Consider the following 23,090-nt stretch of genomic DNA (forward strand, 5'->3'; position numbering starts at 1 on the left):
AGCAGTGCTTTGCGAATAATCACATAGCAGCCTGCTGGTTGAGATGACTGGGTTGGTTGGGGGCCTGGAAGCAGGGGCTGGGGATTGGAGAAGAAGGAAATGATGAGCTTGCACAGCAATAAGGCTAGTCCAGGTGAGAGCATGAGGACAGGCAGATTAGAATGGTGATGCTGTGAGGTGTAGGGATACAGATATTGTAGGAGGGACTTGGAGCCTGTGGACATACCACTAGCGTATACCATTTTCACATTCAACCATGAAGACGGCCTGCTGTCACTTCACTACAAGCAAACATGTCATGGTCCACAAAGATGGTTTCTAGAAGCAGAAGTGGTCCTGTGCTAAGAGCCTAAGGGACTGCCAGATTGATGGACGTGGGCTGCTCCATGTGTGTTGTAGAGGAGGAGGTGGACTCGACACTTCGGAGGGACACCTCATCCGGACGTAGGCATAGCTGTCCTTCAGCACAGAGTAGGAGAGCTGGGAAACAGCACAGCCTTTGATTTCCCAATTTGGTCTTACCATTCGAGTTCTTTCTACACATGACACTGTCTCCGGGCAACACCACATTTCTGGGCAGCTGCTGCCTCGACTGATTTTGATATAGCAATAACTTTCCCTGTGATTTTCCAGGGCTTAAAAGGAAAGTGGAAATCATCAGCAGTTCCTCATTACTGAGGTTCTTAGTGCAGTTTTCCATGCTATAAATGATGGTACTCAAAGACAATCGGATTATATTTGAGGGACTTTCTGACTTATCTCACAAAATACCCTCCTGTTCCTCTTGATTGCCAACTGGGTCATCTGTGTTGAATAGTTATTCAGTAGGGTAAGTGTAACATTTTAGTTGTGGTTTTTTTGTTTTGTTTTGTTTTGTTTGCGGTACGTGGGCCCCTCACCGCTGTGGCCTCTCCCATTGTGGAGCACAGGCGCTCCAGACACGCAGGCTCAGTGACCATGGCTCACGGGCCCAGCTGCTCTGCAGCATGTGGGATCCTCCCGGACCGGGGCACAAACCTGTGTCCCCTGCATTGGCAGGCGGACTCTCAACCACTGCACCACCAGGGAAGCCCAGTTGTGTTTTTAATAAGAGTAATGTATATGTATACATATTTTAAAAATATGAAGAAAGACATGTGAACTGGATCAATTTCCACTACCCCCCAAGTTCTTTGGAGGCAATTGTTATAACCATTTCTGTTTTTAAATCATATCCTGGTTATTGCTATGACCTAAAGTCCTTGTCCTTCAGACTCAATTGATCAGTTTCGGATGTTATTTATTAACTTATTTAATGAATACAGATTTAACCCACATCAATGAAAACCTCAATTTTTTAAATAATTACATTACTATATATAGTCCTTCTGGTTGAGGCCTGCATGAGTTTACCTAGCATTCTTGAGCCTCTGTTTCTTATTCCTTCAACATTTGAAAGCCTCTCTTAACTTCCCCCACCATGTAGGGTGATGATATTTGATCCACTGTCCTCTGGAATTTTCTTCCTTTCACTCCCACTTCTTTAAACAATCCCCCACTTTTGCATTTTCAAACATTAGAACATTTCCGTTGTTCTTTTTTCACATCTTATATCACCATAGTTTCCCCAGGCTGTTATACATTCATTGCGAACTGGATTTTAATGGATGTGTAGCATTGAGTGTTAAGTCTCTCATAATTTCCTTAACCATACTATTTCCCTGTTGCCCTGCTGCTCAATTTTCCCTTCTGTTCTATCTGCAACAACTGTTCACTATAAATAACTATATCCTCAGCCGTTTAGCATGTGCTTTTTATATAACCATTTTAATTTTTTAATTTTTTAAAAATTTATTTCATTGAAATACAGTTGATTTACAATGTTGTGTTAATTTCTGCTGTACAGCAAAGTGATTCAGTTATACATACATATTATTTTTCATATCCTTTTTTCATTATGGTATATCACAGGATGTTATACCCTGTGCTATACAGTAAGACCTTGTTTTTTATCCATTCTATATATAATAGTTTGCATCTGCTAATCCCAAACTCCCAATCCATCCCCCACGCCCCCTGCCCCTTGGCAACCACAAGTCTGTTCTCTGTGACTCTATTTCTGTTTTGTAAATAAGTTCATTTGTGTTGTATTTTAGATTCCACATTGGTATTTCTTTCCCTGTCTGATAATCTCCAGGTCCATCCATGTCACTGCAAGTGGCATGATTTCATTCTTTTTAATGGCTGAGTAATATTTCATTGTGTATATATATACCACAGCTTCTTTATCCATTCATCTATTCAATCGACATTTAGGTTGTTTCCATGTCCTGGCTATTGTGAATAGTGCTGCTATGAACATAGGGATGCATGTATCTTTTAAAATTATTTTTAAGTCATCTTCTGTGCTGTGTCTAAGCTTGAATCTTCCTCCTATCCTCTGCACCAGCCAACTGCAAGCCACACCCACTGCAATCCCCTTCTGCCATATTCTGGACCGCAGCTTTCCCTAATTCGATCTCAGATCATAGATTTATGCCCGCTTGTTTGTCTCTAACTTCTAATCTTGTTTGCTCTTGACACTTTCTCTTCTCTTCAGTTATCAGTCAGTTCTCTTCTTTATTCCTTTACTTTCATTTCATTGCAGGGCTCAGACGAATCTATGGAGGAAAGGAGAGAGGGAGGGAGGGTTGATGTGCACTCGACTTTAGTCCAACCACCCTATCTGCTTAGGTTGTACTTCTGATGCCTGCTCTGATGGTCCATGGTGTCAGAACTTCGCTACTGCATTTCCCTGTGGTAGCAAAGATTTGTTTTGAGTTACAGAAATCTCATCTAGCCCACTGAATCAGTTAAATCCCTTCTTCCTTTTCCCTTCTTGTCTTGAGGTTATGGAATGGAAGATAGTACCTATGCAAGAAATATTCAGGCTTAGTTTTCTTTGAAATATAAGCAAGACAGGAAGTAAACTTTTTAAAAAGTAAGTTGAAAAAATTTCCAGTGGGATTAGTTTTATTGTTTAACTACAAAGGAACTTCTCATTTGAAAGGAGAAGGCTTCTCTGATTTCTTTGATGTGGGTAATGATTTTATGATTGGGGTAGATACTGTTGCCTCTCTCCCCTCATCCCCATTTATCTTGCTCATTCATACACCTCCTTTGCATCTCTCCTTCTTAGAGAAGCAGAGATTGGCGAATCAGTCTCAGTCATTCTTTTATTCATCTCATGGCAAAACAGTAACAGCACACACACACACAAACCCCCTAAGAGAAACCAGTGAGCCAAAAGCAGGATGGGAAACAAAATTGGCCAAGCATGAAAGAAAAGGAAACGAAAGAAACATGGTTGGTGTTGACCAACACTGAATATGATTGTCCAATTCAGGATAGTTGTGCAGTGAATCAGCAGATTCATTCAAGGGCTATGCCCAGAGTATCAACGACATGGGAGGCTTTCAGCCAAGGGCATAACCTGGAGATGCCGAAATGAAGAGAGCTCCCTCTCCAGGGAGGAGTTCTGACAAAGTCTTTGGAATTAGAGGGTTGAGCTGAGCATGATCAGAATGTCAGACACTTCATCAGTTATCTATGGCCACAGTAATGCTGAACAGTTATTACCCCAGAACCTCAGTTTGCAACAATAAACATTTATTTTGGGTCACAAACTTATGGGCCAGCTGGGCATTTTTGCCGGTTTGGGCTAGGCTCATCTGGGCTTACTCATACATTTGTGGTCAGCTAGTGGGTCAGTTGGGGACTGGCCAGTTGTGAATGACCTCAGTTGGGCAGACTCAGCTCTGTTCCACGTGGTCTCTCATGCTCTGTTGGGTTAGCCTGGCCTTGTTCATGATGACTGAGCAGGGTCCCAAGAGAAGGAACAGAAACTTGCAAGGCCTCTTGAAATCTAGATTTATAACTGGCATATGGCACTTCTGCTTTATTCTGTTGGCCAAAACAAGGTCCAAGGCCAACCCCAGAGTCAGAATGGGAAGAGACTTCAAAGTTAGTGGACAAAGGAAAAGGGTACAGGGAGGCTGCTAATCGGAGGCATCAAGCAATCTGCCACATGCCACAGCCTCTTGTACTGAATGTTGGACCTGGGGAAAGTTTACCAGGGCACAAAGGTCAGAAAATAAAATGGGAACAGTCATTATGAGAAGATCATCTTTTAAGAAGGGGAATTGGGTTGGAGCCCCCTGCAGGTTCCTCCTTTGGGACAAACTTGCCTCAGGAGCAGTCATCTGAGCCTTAAAGAGGTCCTTTCCATCTCAGGGAATCTAATCCAGTATGAATGAGCAGGGGCTGGACCTTCTTAATTTGAGGCACTTTCTAATTTCCTAGTAGGATTGGGGAAAGGGGACTTGAATGCTCCATGGGCACAGAGGAGACCCCACGTTCTCCCCTGGGCTTATGCAGTTTAGCTGGGGATTTTACAGACTCGGACATGCTCCTTGCCCACACTGTACTTAATTCAGGGAATTCGAGTGCTGATTCTCAAAAAGTATGGTCCTCAGACCAGCAGCATCAGCATCACCTGGCAACCTGGTAGAAATGCAGTTTCCTAATTGCAAGAGATTTCTGAATCAGAACCTCTGGAGGTGGGATCCAGGAGTCTATGTTTTAACAGCTCTCCAGGTGATTCTGATGCATGCTCAAGTTTGAGACAACTGAGTTAGACAACTGTATGTGGTTTTGACAGGTTTAAAAGAAAATAGCTAGATACAGTAAATATAGATTCACAACCTCCACTCATATTTGCAACTCAGATCATTAATGAGTCATTTTTTAGTGTAGGTATGTCCCATGTAATATTTGGGACATATTTATACATGGGACATACTTATACTAAAATATTATTTGTTATTGATCTGAAATCAAATTGAATTGGGTGTCCTATATTTTATCCGGCAACTCTAAAAAAAAAAGTAGAGAAAAATTGTTAGAGGGTTCAAAAAACAATCAACATCATTAGAATAGAAGCTTTAGAAAGCAAGGTTAAAGAAATTGACTTGGTGAACCCAGAGAGGAGGATACTGGTGGAGGGTTTTATTTAAAGGGGAGGCTGCTCAGCTGTTCTTCATGGCTGCTCGAATTAACCCAGAAGAGATTTCTCTTAGCAATAAATGAATAAATTTCTCTGTCAATAAATGACTTCACTGAGGGCTCTGAGTGATTTTGTGATTCTCCATGGAAGTCAAATGCATTTGGAAATTTCATGCGACCGTGATGCAGCCAGTCCTCCAACCTGTGTTTGTGAAGGAGCAACTTAGAGAGGCATGTGCCAACAGGGTGCAGGAGGAGATGATTTCTCAAGGTCCTTTATGGCTTCTCTTAAGACTGTTTGAAGAAACTAACACAATATTGTAAAGCAACTATACTCCAATAAAATGTTTAAAAAAGACTGTTTGAATTTACAGTTTTTGCTCCTTATTTTATTTTGAAAAGTTCGTAGTCTTTTGACTGATTTTTAAACGTGAGCTTATCTGGAATGTTGGTTTTTCAGAACATGGTTATGAAGGTGAGGCAGGAAAGCAGAGCTGTTAAAAAGATGCTTTAGAACCAGATACATGGGACTCAAATCCTAGCTCGCCCACTTCCTTGCTGTGCAGTCTTAGGCTGGTGTTTTTCCCCAGCTTTCTCATCTGTAAAATGGGAATTATTATTAATTGTTAATTAATTGACATTTCATGGGTTGTTGTAGGGCTTAATTGAGCTTATTTATGTAAAACATAAGAACTGTTCCTGGAACACTGTGAGCCCTCATTAAATGTTATTTTACATTATTAAAGACTTGACTCTCTCTATGGATCCTGGGTATTCAGAGGTTGTTTTAGCCAAAAGCTGGTGTTGAATGGTCAGTTCATTGTCATATATGGGAGAGGAGTTGTCCCTTGTGAGCAAAGTCTTGTCCCTCTAGGTGACCCCTGATCTTCAGGTGTTGGTTTTGGCTCTCAGGGGTGGTATTTGGCAGTATTACTTCATCTTAGTCATGAATCATTTCTTTTTCTTTACCCAGAGGAACTTTCCCATATCTTCCTGAAACCCTCCCACATCTTCCTGAAACCCTCCCAAGAGAATTAGGTTTCCTTTCCCATTGCAAATTGAATTCAATTAAAAAGCTGTAAAAGAATGCCATAGAATGTCATGGAGAACATAATGTTACATTTCCAAAATATTTTTGAGAAACTTGAACTCTAAATCACTTTAGTTCTGCTGGTAAGGATACAGAGTTAGTCATGGAAACATTTTAATCTGATGACTTGCTTTTATCAGAATTATGGATCCAATTGAGATTAGTTATTTTTACAGACTTAATTTTGGAGATGAAAATCAGCTGATCTCTTTCTTAACTCCTGATGAAAAAAAAAAAAAAAGGTAATACCACCAGCCTCTTAGATGATATAATTTTAGTCTACCTGTGGTTGAAGTGTCAGATGATAAATCCCAAGGCTCTGTTAGGAAAACAGTTTTGTCAGTCTACTCAGGATTCTACTGTACATACCTGATGATCAATAAAATGAGCGTCTAGAGTTAAACATCTTTTGTTGCTATTGTTTTGCTGAGAAGTTTAAATTTGTTCTTTAAAAGAAGTTCCGTTTTGAATTTGCAAAATAACATGCACTCAGTCTTGTAGTGCTCTAATTCTAGCAGTGAGTGATAGTTAGTATTTTTCTTTCAGTAAAGAAAATGTGTTATGGTACCAATATCAGTGGCTTAAAACATTAAGTCTTTATTGTTTTACGGGTGCAGTGGGCAGTTGTGAGGAAGTGGTCCAGGTTTGATTGACCTCAGCAGGGCTCACTCATATCTTGGCATTAGCTGGTGTCTGTCTAGTCAAGAATGGCCTTGCTCACACCTCTGGGAGTTTGCCAGCCATAGGCTGAGGATGGGTTGACTAGACCATGTGCCTGTCCTCATCAGGAAGGCTAGCCTAGGCCTGTTCATGGAGGAGAGGCAGGATTTCGAGAGAGAGAGAAACAGAGAGACTGGCGGTCAGCAAGGTCTCTTGAGACCTACACTAGGAACTGGCACAAGATCACTTCTGCTGCATTCTGTTGGCTTAAGGAAGTCCCAAGGTCAGTCCAGATGGAGGAAGTGAGGAAATTGACTCCTCCTCTTGGTGGGAGGGGCCAAAGAAACACATGACAAAGCATGCTGTGGTTGGCTGGAAATGGCCCCTGAAATCCATATCCTATCAGTGGAACCTATGATTGTTCCCTTATGTGGCAAGAGAGGTGATTAAAATAATTTGAGCGGAAGCATTATCCTGGATAAGTGGACGCTAAGTGCTTCCTTGTAAGAGAGAGGCAGAGGCAGCCTGAGAGAGACCCACAGAAGAGGAGAAACTGATGTGAAGATAGAGGCAGAGACTGGACTGATGCAGCCTCAAGCCAAGGAGTGCTTCACCAGCAGAAGTGGGCAGAGACAGAAATGGAATCTCCCTAGAGCCTCTGAAGGAAATGTGGCCGGGCCAATGCCTTGATTTCAGACTTTTGACCTCAACGGTGAGAGAATATATTTCTATTATGTTAAGTTACCTGGTTTGTGGTAGTTTTTCTATGGCAGACATGGGAAACTAATACAGGTGTGGATACAGGAGAGAACGAATTGAAGACATTTTTGTAATAACCCACATATACTTCTAAACTATATAATTCTGTATAGTGCTTTTTCACTTAAAGTAGCAAAACATTTCCCCAGGTTATTATAAAGTTGTTGAAAACAGTTTAAAATAATTACATGATACAATATGCATATATATGTATATATATAATACAATGCACAAATAATAACATGATAGTACACAATGTATATTAAGTTAGTCTAGCTAAACATTTCTTTGTTATTGGCAATTAAATTCTTTACGTTTTTCAGATGAAGCCATGTGCACAAGACAAGGGATCTATGCCACGCATCACCGTTCACTTTTTCTCTTGGTCCTTTCCTCCATTAGGCCCGTGGTATCTCTTGTTGGAATTACTAGAATCATCTCCTTGATGATCTTAACCTCGCTCCAGCCCACTTTACAAACTGCTCAACCAGATTAGTTTTCTAAAGAAAAATCTCAGTTCAAGTCGCCTCTGGCTAAAAGCTCTCGATGATGTTCGGTTTCAAATGTTAGTTCTTTAATCCAACACTTATTCCCTTGGGGTAAAGTTGTCTGTGCACAGTTATCTGTAGAGTCCTTTTTTCTGTGAGCCTCTGGGCTCCTTAAGAGCAGTATCGCTTTCTCTATCTTTCTACCCCCCCACATCACCTGCCATGGTGCTTTGAAGGTATGGTTTGCTCTGGTATCTGCTGCATGCATGAATAAATGAATTCAAAGGGAAAATACTTCTAACTGCCTTGTCTTTTCCTATATGATCCCAGTCATTCAATTTGACTGAATTTGAAATTGATTGGGTGAGTCAACTAGAATTCGGGAACTAGAATTGTTGTTCTAGCCTGGGGAGGGGTCTTAATATTTTTGTATCATGGACCCATTTAGCATCTGGAGAAGCCTGTGGATTTTTTTGCAGAAAGAAAGGTTATTAATGCATCAAATAAAATACATAAGATTACCAAGGAAATCAGTTATATTGCATTAGAGCTATCGAAGTATTATGAATTGTGCTATAGTAATGTGTTCATCTTTAATGGATAAACTAATATCTAGTTGTAGCCCTATTAGCTACTATAATTTCAAAGTGGTGGTGATGGTACACAGCATTTCAAGATCCTTTGGCAACCATAATGTGATATTAAAATATCTGTGGTTTCTATTGATGACAGAATCACAGATCCTACTAATACTATTGTGGTGTGTTGCCTATGCCCATAATTGAAGAAGAGTCTGGATTTTAATGAGAAGTTAGTGTAAATAAAGATGTAACTTTATTCCCATCTTAGTTCACAGACCACCCCATTCCCCCCAACCCTGGCCCTGAATTCGTTAGACCCCAGCTTGAGAGGGCCTGAAAGGCTTGTTCTAGGAAGACCTGTAAGACAAGTCTGTGTACCTCTGTTGTCATCCAGTGGGTGAGCCTGCATTAGGCATGTTAAAGTCGTTCATGCAAGTAGGTAGGCAAGAAATTTTAGAACATTTGTATGTCTACTGTAGCACCTAAGATCTTGTAGACACTGTATAAGCCCTTTTTGTATAATAATACAACCTTCCAGTGCAGATGCTCCCTCCTGTATGGTGAGAACAGAGGCATCCTTCAGCTTTAAAAGTGCCATCACCTTGTGGCCCAGGCCCCACACATGGACACCTTTCTGTTTCTAACCCTCCTGGGCAGTTGTTTAGTTGAAGCGAGTTGTTGGGTTGAATGTTTCCCTAATGGTACTGGATTGATAGGTTTGTACTTTGATATTTACTTGTCGAACTTACTCCCTCCATCTACTTCCAGAGGGTCTTGGGGGCAGCATGCGACCTGGAGCAAACTGCAAAACAGAGTGATTATGATAAACACTCCCCAGGGCCTCCTGGAGGGGCTGAGGTGACAGGTGCTCCAGGCACTAGGTGATCGGATTTCCAGTCCTGGCCAATACACTGTGGTCTGATTTCTGTGGGCCGAGAGAAACTAGGAAGCATGTTGTTAATGCAGCTTCTGTTTTCTCTCAATATAAATTATACAAAAATATTTTTTGTTCATTCCCTAAAAAAAAAATTAAAGTACCTCATAATACAATCCTTTGTTGTACAAGGCACTGGCTTACAGCAGCAAAGTATCAATATTTGTCTCTGTAGTCAAGCTGAATCAGTGCGGGGGTTCTTATAACACAGAACTGCAGGATTGTGGATGTTTCTAATTGTGTCAGCTACTTGTCAGCACTATTAATTATGAAAATAAGATGAATGCCTTTATTGAATATACATATTACCTCTATATCTCTATTCATGTCTGTATCTATATATGCATATACACACACAACGTGTATATAGGTATATACATATGTGTATGTATATACTGTGATTGTAGCTAATGTAGAATTATTTTTACTTGAATACTGGAGGTCTTCATGTGACTGACATTTACATTTGCATTGACATTTGAATTTTTCTATCTTCCAAACTACCTAAATTCTCTTGACCTTGAGGCTTTTTTTGACAATTACTTCTCCTTTTTAATTTTTTTTATTGAATTTTATTTTATTTATTTTTTTGTACAGCAGGTTCTTATTAGTCATCCATTTTATACACATCAGTGCATACATGTCAATCACAATCTCCCAAATCATCCCACCACTCCTACCCCCTGCCGCTTTCCCCCCTTGGTGTCCATACGTTTGTTCTCTACATCTGTGTCTCAATTCCTGCCCTGCAAACTGATTCATCTGTACCATTTTTCTAGGCTCTACATATATGTGTTAATATATGATATTTGTTTTTCTCTTTCTGACTTACTTCACTCTGTATGACAGTCTCTAGATCCATCCATGTCTCTACAAATGACCCAATTTCGTTCCTTTTTATGGCTAATATTCCACTGTATATATGTGCCACATCTTCTTTATTCATTTGTCAGTCGATGGGCATTTAGGCTGCTTCCATGACTTGGCTATTGTAAATAGGGCTGCAATGAACATTGGGGTGCATGTGTCTTTTTGAATTATGGTTTTCTCTGGGTATATGCCCAGTAGTGGGATTGCTGGGTAATATAGTAAGGCAATTTTTCATTTTTTAAGGAACGTCCATACTGTTCTGCATAGTGGCTATATCAATTTACATTCCCACCAACAGTGCAAGAGGGTTCCCTTTTCTCCACACCCTCTCCAGCATTTGCTGTTTGTAGATTTTCTGATGATGCCCATTCTCACTGGTGTGAGGTGATACCTCATTGTAGTTTTGATTTGCATTTCTCTAATGATTAGTGATGTTGAGAAGCTTTTCATGTGCTTCTTCACCATCTGTATGTCTTCTTTGGAGAAATGTCTACTGCCCATTTTTGGACTGGGTTTTTTTTTTTTTTTAATATTGAACAGAATGAGCTGTTTATATATTTGGATATTAATCCTTTGTCCATTGATTCGTTTGCAAATATTTTCTCTCATCCTAAGGGTTGTCTTTTCATCTTGTTTATGGTTTCCTTTGCTGTGCAAAAGCTTTTAAGTTTCATTAGGTCCCATTTGTTTATTTTTGTTTTTATTTCCATTACTCTAGGAGGTGGATCAAAAAAGACCTTGCTGTGATGTATGTCAAAGAGTGTTCTTCCTATGTTTTTCTCTAAGAGTTTTATAGTGTCCAGTCTTACATTTAGGTCTCTAATGCATTTTGAGTTTATTTTTGTGTATGGTGTTAGGGAGTGTTCTAATTTCATTCTTTTACATGTAGCTGTCCAGTTTTCTCAGCACCACTTACTGAAGATACTGTCTTATCTCCATTGTATATCCTTGCCTCCTTTTTCATAGATTAGTTGACCATAGGTGCGAGGGTTTATCTCTGGGCTTTCTATCTTATCCATTGATCTATATTTCGGTTTTTGTGCCAGTACCATATTGTCCTGATTACTGTAACTTTTTAGTATAGTCTGAAGACAGGAAGTCTGATTCCTTCAGCTTCATTTTTTCCCCTCAAGACTGCTTTGGCTATTCGAGGTCTTTTGTGTCTCCATACAAATTTTAAGATTTTTTGTTCTAGTTCTGTAAAAAAAAAATGCCATTGGTAATTTAATAGGGATTGCATTGAATATGTAGATTGCTTTGGGTAGTATAGTCATTTTTACAATATTGATTCTTGCAATCCAAGAAAATGGTGTATCACTCCATCCGTTTGTATCATCTTTAATTTCTTTCATCAGTGTCTTATAGTTTTCTGCATACAGGTCTTTTGTCTCCCTAGGTAGGTTTATTCCTAGGTATTTTATTCTTTTTGTTGGAATGGTAAATGGGAGTGTTTCCTTAATTTCTCTTTCAGATTTTTCATCATTAGTATATAAGAATGAAAGAGATTTATGTGCATTAATTTTGTATCCTGCAACTTTACCAAATTCATTGATTAGCTATAGTAGTTTTGTGGTGGCATCTTTAGGATTCCCTACGTATAGCATCATGTCATCTGTAAACAGTGACAGTTTTACTTCTTTATCAATTTGGATTCCTTTTATATCTTTTTATTCTGATTGCTGTGTCTAGGGCTTCCAAAACTATGTTGAATAATAGTGGTGAGAGTGGACATCCTTGTCTTGTTCCTGATCTTAGAGGAAATGCTTTCAGTTTTTCACCATTGAGAATGATGTTTGCTGTGGGTTTTTCATATATGACCTTTATTATGTTGAAGCAGGTTCCCTTTATGCCCACTTTCTGGAGAGTTTTTATCATAAATAGGTGTTGACTGTTATCAAAAGCTTTTTCTGCATCTATTGAGGTAATCATATGGTTTTTATTATTCAGTTTGTTGATATGGTGTATCACATTGATTGATTTGCATATATTGAAGAATCCTTGCATCCCTGGGATAAATCCCACTTGATCATGGTGTATGATCCTTTTAATGTGTTGTTGGATTCTGTTTGCTAGTATTTCATTGAGGATTTTTGCATCTATATTCAACAGTGATATTGGTCTGTAGTTTTCTTTTTTTGTAGTATCTTTGTCTGGTTTTGGTATCAGGATGATGGTGGCCTCATAGAATGAGTTTGGGAGTGTTCCTTCCTCTGCACTTTTTTGGAAGAGTTTGAGAAGGATGGGTGTTAGCTCTTCTCTAAATGTTTGATAGAATTCACCTGTGAAGCCATCTGGTCCTGGACTTTTGTTTGTTGGAAGATTTTTAATCACAGTTGTAATTTCATTACTTGTGATTGGTCTGTTCATATTTTCTATTTCTTCCTGGTTCAGTCTTGGAAGGTTATACCTTTCTAAGAATTTGTCCATTTCCTTCAGGTTGTCCATTTTATTGGCATAGAGTTGCTTGTATTAGTCTCTTAGGATGCTTTGTGTTTCTGCAGTGTCTGTTGTTAACTCCCCTTTTCCATTTCTAATTTTATTGATTTGAGTCCTCTCCGTCTTTTTCTTAATGAGTCTGGCTAATGGTTTATCAATTTTATTTATCTTCTCTAAGAACCAGCTTTTAGTTTTATTGATCTTTGCTATTGTTTCTTTTTTTCTATTTCCTGTATTTCTGCTCTGATCTTTATGATTTCTTTCCTTCTGCTAAATTCAGTTTTTGTTTGTTCTTCTTTCTCTAGTTCCTTTTGGTGTAAGGTTAGATTTTTTTTTTATTTGAGATTTTTCTTTCTTCTTGAGGTGGCCTTGTATAGCTATAAACTTCCCTCTTAGAACTGCTTTTGTTGCATCCCACAGGCTTTGGATCATCGTGTTTTCATTGTCATTTGTCTCTAGGTATTTTTTATTTCCTTTTTTATTTCTTCAGTGATCTCTTGGTTACTTAGTAATGTATTGTTTAGCCTCCATGTGTTTGTGGCTTTTACATTTCTTTCCCTGTAATTCATTTCTAATCTCATAGCTTTGTGGTCAGAAAAGATGCTTGATATGATTTCAATGTTGTTAAATTTACTGGAGCTTGATTTGTGACTCACGATGTGATCTATCCTGGAGAATGTTCCGTGTGCACTTGAGAAGAAAGTGTAATCTGCTCTTTTTGGATGGAATGTCCTATAAATATCAATTAAATCTACCTGGTCTGTTGTGTCATTTAAAGCTTGTGTTTCTGTATTAATTTTCTCTTTGGATGATATGTCCATTGGTGTAAGTGAGTTATTAAAGTCCCCCATTATTATTGTGTTTCTGTCGATTTCCCCTTTTTAGCTGTTAGCAGTTGCCTTATGTATTGAGGTGCTCCTATGCTGGGTACGTACATATTTATAATTGTTATATCTTCTTCTTGGATTGATCCCTTGATCATTATGTAGTGTCCTTCTTTGTCTCTTGTAACATTGCATTTTTTTTAATTAATTTATTTATTTTTTGCTGTGTTGGGTCTTCGTTTCCATGAGAGGGCTTTCTCTAGTTGCGGCAAGTGGGGGCCACTCTTCATCATGGTGCGCTGGCCTCTCACTATCGCGCCCTCTCTTGTTGCAGAGCACAGGCTCCAGACGCTCAGACTCAGTAGTTGTGGCTCACGGGCCCAGTCACTCTGCAGCATGTGGGATCCTCCCAGACCAGGGCTCGAACCCGTGTCCCCTGCATTAGCAGGCAGACTGTCAACCACTGTGCCACCAGGGAAGCCCAACATTGCATTTTAAAGTCTATTTTATCTGATATGTGTACTGCTGCTCCAGTTTTCCTTTGATTTCCATTTGCATGTAATATCTTTTTCCATCCCCTCACTTTCAGTCTCTATATGTCCCTAGGTCTGAAGTGGGTCTCTTGTAGACAGCATATATATGGGTCCTGTTTTTGTATGCATTCAGCAAGCCTCTCCCTTTTTCTTGGAGCATTTAATCCATTCACGTTTAAGGTAATTATTGATATGTATGTTTCTATTACCATTTTCTTAATTGTTTTGGGTTTGTTTTTGTAGGTCCTTTTCTTCTCTTGTTTTTTCCACTTAGAGAAGTTCCTTCAGCATTTGTTGTAGAGCTGGTTTGGTGGTGCTGAATTCTCTTAGCTTTTGCTTGTCTGTAAAGCTTTTGATTTCTCCATCGAATCTGAATGAGATCCTTGTCAGGTAGATTAATTTTGGTTGTAGCTTCTTCCCTTTCATCACTTTAAGTATATCATGCCACTCCCTTCTGGCTTGCAGAGTTTCTGCTGAGAAATTAGCTGTTAACCTTATGGGAGTTCCCTTGTATGTTATTTGTCACTTTTCCCTTGCTGCTTTCAATAATTTTTTTTGTCTTTAATTTTTGCCAATTTGATTACTATGTGTCCTGGTATATTTCTCCTTGGGTTTATCCTGTATGGGACTCTCTGCACTTCCTGGACATGGGTGGCTATTTCCTTTCCCATGTTAGGGAAGTTTTCAATTATAACCTCTTCAAATAAATAAATTCAAAGATGGAGGGTCTTATTTTGATTTGCAACCTTTAGTATTTGCAAATACTAAAGGAGTATTTAGGGACCAGGGTCCTGTTTCCTCATGGTGGTAAAATGGCTGCCAACTCTATGCATTTTATCCTCTCTTAGCTGCATTGAAATACAGCTAGAGGGGGCTTCTCTGGTGGCACAGTGGTTGAGAGTCCACCTGCCGATGCAGGAGACACAGGTTCGCGCCCCGGTCCGGGAAGATCCCACATGCCGTGGAGCGGCTAGGCCCATGAGCCATGGCCGCTGAGTCTGTGCGTCTGGAGCTTGTGCTCCACAATGGGAGAGGCCACAACAGTGAGAGGCCTGTGTACTGAAAAAAAAAAAAAGCTAGAAGGAGACAGGGGCAAAGTAGGCATGGAAGGAGGCAGGGACAAAGGACTTTTTCTTATGTGGATTTTTTTGCTTGCACAATCTCAGTTCCCTGACCAGAGACTGAACCCAGTCCATGTCAGTGAAAGCGCTGAATCCTAACCACTAGACCACCAGGGAACTCCCAGCCTTTCTTTTTTTTTATTAAGAAATAATTTCTTTCTCAGGAGGCCTGCTACAGCTTCCCCTTGGTTCCCATCATCTAGTTTTCTGTCAGATATTCATGCATTAGATCAATTACTGACAACATGAAACAGGAAAGCATCATTTGCCTTTTTTCTTGACCAGTGCTGTCCAAAAATAATATAAAGCTAGCTATATATATAAGTTAAGATTTTCTAGTAGCCACATTTTTAAAAAAAGAAAAAAAAACAGGTAAAATTAATTTTAATAATGTTTTATTTAATGCAGTATATCTAGACCATTATCATTTCAACATGTAAGCAATATAAAAAAATTGCCAATGAGATATTTTATTTTCTTTATTTCATACTAAATCTTTGAAATCGAGTCCATATTTTATGCTTATACTACATTTCAATTCAGATGCTAAATTTTCATTAGAGATGTTTGATCTGTATTTAGATATCAATTGAAAAGGTGTTCACCAAATTGCTCCATGCATAATTAAATATTTTCCAATAATCAAATCATGTTTCAGATTTTAAATTTAATTTAATTTAAATTAAATGAAAAATTTGGGTCCTCAGTCACATCAGTCACGTTTCAAGTGGCTGGTTGCTGTTGTATTGGAAAAGGCAGGACTAGGCCCTCACTACTCAAAACATGGCCCAGGGACCAGCAGTGACAGCATTTTCTGAGAGCTTGTTAGAACTGCTAAATCTTGGGTCCCACCCTGGATCTATTCAGTCAAAATCTATATTTTAATTTAATTTAATGCACATTAAAGCTTAAGCTGTACTCAACTTTGGCTAGGATTTAAAATGATTGGGAACTTTAGAAAATACTGTTGCTTACATCCACCCGAGAACCTTGGAATCAGACTTTCTATCGGGTCCAGACATCAATATTTTATTGAAGCTTTCCAGGTTATTCCAATATTCAGCCAAGTGTGAGAACTGCTGGTCTAGACCAATCCTGATTCGTCCCCTCAATTCAGACACATTGCAACCCCAGCACTATGGTAGTGGTAGTTCTTAAGTAACCAAGAGTGGTTTCCATATTTGCTTCCCTTGTTCTGTGGATATTTTCTGTAGGAATCCGTGTCTGGCTGGTATCTGCTATACTTGCTTGGGTCACACTCTCTTGGTCTCTTTTCTCCATTCAATCTGGCTAACTCTTTCCTCTGTTTCCCAGTCAACAGTTTCACCATAGCTTACCTTCTTTATTCTCCCAGGTAGCTGACACGTTAGGCTGTGCTGATCCATATTCAAACCCGATCTGGAAGCCCATCAAGGGCTGCCTTTTCTTCCAACTCCTCACCTCTGCTTCAGCCCTAGTGAAGATGCATCTTGCTTCTTTGTTGTTGTGTTATTCATTGCCTCTGCCTCAGTGTTTCATCCACAGTGTCCTTTTCTTAGTTCTTACACTTCCCACCTTATACATTTCCAGAATTAATTTCCTTTAGGTGCTCATAATTCTGCCTTTGTTTCGTTGATTATATTTTGCCTTCTTGTTGATGATGAGCTCCAATGAGGTGGGTATGAAGTCTACTCATTTAAAGCAGCTCTGAATCTATGAGCTCTAACTGAGATGTGATTTTTATGACCATATTTGGGTACCTTGTAATCTGCTCATGTACCCTTCATCTGGGTTCCTGGAGACTCAAAGTGTACACAGACCTCAAAACATAGGCTTGCATATTTACATGCCTCCATTGCAAACTATACCACCTGAGCTTCTCTTCTGAGGAGGGAACTTTAGCAGCGCAGACTTGGAAAAAAATAGGTGCTTCTCTACTAGGAACCTTCACCTGGGAGGCTCTCATTAGTACAGACAACGCCACTTTAAAACAAAAGTGTATTCAGTTTGCCCAGCTCTAAGGGGCACTGTCGTGGTCATGTGGACTCATGAACAAAGGGGCTGATTGACAGCCTTTTGAAATCTAACCCGTTTCTTGGTAGAAGGGCTTCTGTACAGGATACATTTCCACAATGAGTAATTGCTGTCAAATCTAACAAAAGGACTTCTCTAAAATGTAGGCCATGTAACATTTAGGCTATGTAATAAAACAGCTATGTATTAGGTAGTATTTATTTATTTACATATTAAGAGAATCCTATCAGCTTCTGGAAATTATTATTAAAGTATAAATGTTTTTATTCGAGATTGTGTAAACAAGTATGTGAAGACTGAGCACTTGGAGAAATATAGGAGTTAAGCAATACTAGCAATTCTTACTCTTACGTTTGAAAGTAAATCAGTATTTTAACTGTGTGAACTCCATGATTTAAAAAGTCTTAGTTTAGAAAAATCTGATTTTTGAAATTTAAAATTGTAAGTTATATCAAAAATATTATAAGTCATGTAAAAATCTATCACATTTATATGTTTTTTCTAATATTTATATTGCATAAAAAATTAATATGATAAAGTCCCCATAACATTTTTGAATAATCATTAGAAGTGAACTATTCAAAGAAGCTCCCTAAGAAATATGGTCCATATGGCTCAAATTATGCATAGAACAGCAAAATATTAAAAGTATAATTTTAGCTTCCTTGTATTAGAATTAAGAAATATCATGAGGAACCCCAGACATTTTGGAGGACTGGAAAAACTTTGACTTTTCTGCAATCAAACACTCTGTTCAATAAAAGAGGAAAAGCTAACAATTAAATACACATTATATCTAGTAAAATACACTTTTATGCCAGCATATATAATGAAGTATATCCAATTTGCCCAATAATATATGTAACACATGGGTGTGTTGTGTCTTGCATTGTTCATAGCACTTTGACAAATAATCTTACCATCCTCTGTGGCCCTGGGCAGAGTCAGTAACATTTTGGTTCCATTCCACAGATTTGAAAATAGAGACTCAGAGAAGAACAATATATACCCCAAATCAGCAGAATGTAAGATTAGAAATCATTCATCTTGCTCAACAGCTGGTGTTCTTTTCACTGTAGTATGCTGCCTCTTTATTTCTTAGGGCTCTCAGACAATAGAACTTTTTAAGCTTTCTGGGCTATGAGACGTTAAAGGACTGGCCAGCGAGCTGACTGCTCCATGGTGGATTATATCAGCCTGACAGATTGCTCCTATCTCCTGACAGAACCTCAGTCCCTTTTTCCATAATTCTGAAAGCATTAAAGCTTTGAAATTTAGTTTTCCCATAAGTTTGGCATAAATTTAGTGACAAAATTATGCCCAAACCAACAGGAGGTTATATATAGTCTTTATTTATCCCACTTTGGGTGAAGAGCTCTAGGTTTCACTGCATAAATATTGGTGTATTTTCTAGGGATCCACAAACTTTTTCTCTAAAGATCTAGATGGTAAATATTTTAGGCTTTGTGGATCATACTCTTTGGCAACTACTCAACTCTGCCATTGTGACTAGCACAAAAGCAGCCAGAGGCAGTATGTAAATGAAGGCATGGCTGTGTTCCAATAAAACTTACTTTACAAAAATAGGGGGCAGGTTGGACTTTGACCACTGGACTTAAGGGTGATGGCTAGATTTGATGGGACTATTGCATAGTGTATTATATTTGCACCATATTACCTTTCTGACATTGAAACATATCAGACCCCAAAGGATTTTGGTAAGGGGCCATGGGCCTCTATCTAAGATTTAAAGGAAATATTACAGAAGAGAAAGTCATCTCTATTTTGGTCAAGCACTAAAGTCTTCGTATACACATGACTGGAGGGCCAACTAAAGTTCAGGTATTGCCAGTGTCAAGAATGAGTGTTGTGAACCAGAAAGTATTTAAACACATAGGTTCATATTTGCCCACATAACAGTAAGTTCAGTGGTAGGTAGTACAGGGCTGGTTCAAGCTAAGTGGTTCCCTCAGAAATCCAGCCTCTCTCCATATTAATTCTCTACCATCCTTAGTTGATAAACCTTCATCCTGATGATCATTGCCTCATGGTTGCAAAATGGGTGTTGTACCTCCAGGTGCCACATACACACTCCCAGCAGAAAGCAAAAAAAGGAAGTGGGGAACATTGTATCTATATTAGAAAAGCAGAAACTTATCCCCAAATCTCAACATTTAGTCTATCACTGGACTAAACAGGGTCACGAAGCTACCACTAATTGTAAGGAAGCCTCTGGAAGCAAGTATTTTTAGTTGGGTTCGTTTTCATTACCCACTGAAATAGGGAGAAAAGGTATTGGGTGGACAAGTTGCACCATCTGCTGAGGCATCTGTTCTTGTTTTGGTAGCTGTTACATTTCATTACAGATATTTAACATTTTATAGTCTTCTCTCCTGGGCAACATATCTTTTTAAGTATCACCAGTGTTAGCAGTGTTTTCCATCTGAGCTGGAAAATTAAATAACATGATTCACATTTTTAAAATGTAAATGTTGTGTAATATGAATGGATAATCACTTGAGAATGGATTTTTCAGAAATAAACTTTCCTGAGGATTTTAGTGTTGGAGGATTTTGTTTAGATGGGACCCTTAGTATGTGTGTTTGCAAGGTTTGAGGAAAGACTGAGGTTGAAATCAGTGGAAGGCAGCTTACACATTCAGCCTCGTAAGCAAGTCTTTGTTCTCATGGGGGACGATTGCACAGTAGAGCAGGATTTCATGGCATAGCACGGTGAACTCAGAGAGCTTTAAGATAGAACAGTCACTCAGTAACTTTCTTAACTATGGCTCTGCTACAAGTCTGAGAGAAAAGCAATTAGATAGGCACACAGAGACCATTTTAGTTTTTACTTGTGTGTCTTGGGATCTTTTTTTTTAACATCTTTATTGGAGTATAATTGCTTTACAATGTTGTGTTAGTTTCTGCTGTTACAAAGTGTATCAGCTATATGTATACATATGCCCCTGTATCCCTTCCCTCTTGAGTCTCCCTCCCCCCTTCCCTATCCCACCCCTCTATGTGGTCACAGAGCACTGAGCTGATTTCCCTGTGCTATGCAGCTGCTTCCCACTAGCTATCTGTTTTACATTTGGTAGTGTATATATGTCAATGTTACTCTCTCACTTCGTCCCAGCTTACCCTTCCCGCTCCCCATGTCCTCAAGTCCATTCTCTACATCTTTGTCTTTATTCCTGTCCTGACCCTAGGTTCATCAAAACCATTTTTTTTTTTTAGATTCCATATATATGTGTTAGCATATGGTATTTATTTTTCTCTTTCTGACTTACCACTACTGGACCTATACCCTGAGAAAAAAGAGTCATGTACCACAGTGTTCACTGCAGCATTATTTACAATAGCCAGGACATGGAAGCAACATAAGTGTCCATCCACAGATGAATGGATAAAGAAGATGTGGTGCATATATACCATGGAATATTACTCAGCCATAAAAATAAACGAAACTGAGTTATTTGTAGTGAGGTGGATGGACCTAGAGTCTGTCATACAGAGTGTCTTAGGATCTTTACCCTCCTGTCTGAGGTGGTATTTATTGTCTTTCTGGACACAGGGCACTTACTTGTTGTTTTTTGTTTTTTTGGCTTTTTTGGGGGGGGCATAAGCTACTGTAATAAGAAAGGATAGAGGTACCCACACAATTCCAAATGTCTCTTTGCTTTAGCAGGCTATCCTAAAATGGTACAAGTGGGAATAGCATGAAAATAGATAGATTCATTTATTGATTTGTTTAGACCTTAAATGTAAGTGAAATTAGTTTTTATTCAACTAAGTTTTGTAACACTGAATTAATTCTAGAATCTGTTTCAATGTAGCCATTATGACTAAGTCATAACAATGATCTTTGATCTGTCAGATAAAGCCTAATTTTGAAATAAGGCCCATCAGACCCTCATCTGCCATACTTTTGAAAACTGCAGCAAGAAAATCCAGTTTTTAACCCAAATAGTTCATGGTTCTTAGGGAATCCAGAATTAAGTGACCACCAAGAACTATTTCAGAAGTGACCAGAAATGGAATGGTCTGCATTTTGATGAGGAGAAACGAAGAAGAAGCCATGTTGGTAATGATTTGAATCTGGATTACTCTGTGGCATCCAGATCATTCATTAACATGGTCAAACAAACTAGAATCAGCAGATACTGATGAAAAACAGACAGCTAAAAGAGAAGGATCAATGTGAACAAACCTATCAACTGACCCAGAAGAAACAGAAATAAATGAGAAGAGATAAATCCTTAAAATAATTCCAAATTTTATCATCAGGGAGAGTTAAGAACAGACTCCTATGGAAGAGGAGTAGTTCCAGACCAAAAAGGGATTCTTGGAAATTAAAGTGTAATTGTTGACTTAAAAAAATAATAGTATAGTGAAAAGATGAAGAAATTTTCCAGAAAAATGGAGCAAAATAACAAAGAGTTGGAAAATATGAGTGAAAAGATGAGACATGATAGTGGTCCTACATTTTCTTATAGAGGGTCTGGAAAGAGAAAATTGAAAAAAAATTGGAGGAAATAAAAGATACATTCACACACACATTTTTAACTTTTCCAAATCTTCAGACAACAAAGGCTCTCTGAGTGCAAAGTAGGTTGAATAAGCATATGAGTGGATCGGTAATTAAACACATTTTCCTGATATTTCAGAACACCAAGGAGCAGGAGAGGATGCTAAAAGATTCCAGAAATGAGAGTGGGATAGGGAATTGACCACAGAGATGATTTCTAGAGGACAAGAGAATGATACCTTCTTGGTTTGGTAGGAATTTTGATTCTGTTCCCAACAAACTACAAATTCAGTATGAAGGGAAAATAAAAGCATTTTAAGACAAGTAAGAACTAAAACATTAGCTCATCCCCAGGCCATTCCTAAAAGAATTAATGCAGCAAAATAAAAGAGAGAAATGTGGGTTCCAAGGATAGGTGGATAAACTAAACTAATACAAAAAACAAGAAACCCCAAGACAGTAGCTCTTCGGCAAATTTTTAAAAGAAAAAAAAAAAAAAAAGCTGTCAAAAGCAGAATAGGATTTTTAGGGAGCTCTAAAATCCTAAAAGCAAGTGAAATTTCTATAAGAGAAAGTGTGATAAAACTGCATGTTCTGGGCTTCCCAGGTGGCGCAGTGGTTGAGAGTCCGCCTACCGATGCAGGGGACACGGGTTCATGCCCTGGTCCGGGAGGATCCCACATGCCGTGCAGCAGCTGGGCCCGTGAGCCATGGCTGCTGAGCCTGCGCGTCCAGAGCCTGTGCTCTGCAACAGGAGAGACCACAACAGTGAGAGGCCCACGTACCACAAACAAACAAACAACAACAAAACAGCAACAACAACAAAAAAAACCCTGCATATTCTCAGTTAACGAAGTATTTAAGTCGGGCCCTTCTCGACTCAGTTTTCTTTGTTCTGGTTCTTGGAGCAGCACCGGTGAGAGCAGTGTTGTATGGCCTTCTCTTCCTTCACATGTACAATTTGTTTCTGCAGAGTGTAGTTACCATGTAATTTTCATATTGTAAATGCTGTTCATTTTGCAATTTACAAACATCACTGTGTAAAAATGTTATAGTACAGATCATGGTATAAATGATAAAACAATGACAATGTGAGAGTAGTAGTTTGCTAGAGAAAATTTGGGAGGTGGAAAGGGGAAGAATATGAAAGGAGACGGAGGGACACTAATCCCTCATTTTACAGATAGAGTGAGATAACACTGCCTCAATTTGGTGAGTTAAGAAGAGAGGTT

At 38.9% G+C, this 23,090-nt stretch overlaps 1 protein-coding gene across 1 annotated transcript in view; it reads left to right on the forward strand.

The window, feature by feature from the left end:
• Window positions 1–23,090, forward strand: part of PLCB4 (phospholipase C beta 4) — a 419,094-nt gene that overhangs the window by 180,906 nt on the left and 215,098 nt on the right. The gene's annotated exons all lie outside the window — the stretch shown is intronic.

The sequence above is a fragment of the Mesoplodon densirostris genome, chromosome 16, assembly GCF_025265405.1.
Source record: "Mesoplodon densirostris isolate mMesDen1 chromosome 16, mMesDen1 primary haplotype, whole genome shotgun sequence".
Lineage (NCBI taxonomy): Eukaryota > Metazoa > Chordata > Mammalia > Artiodactyla > Ziphiidae > Mesoplodon > Mesoplodon densirostris.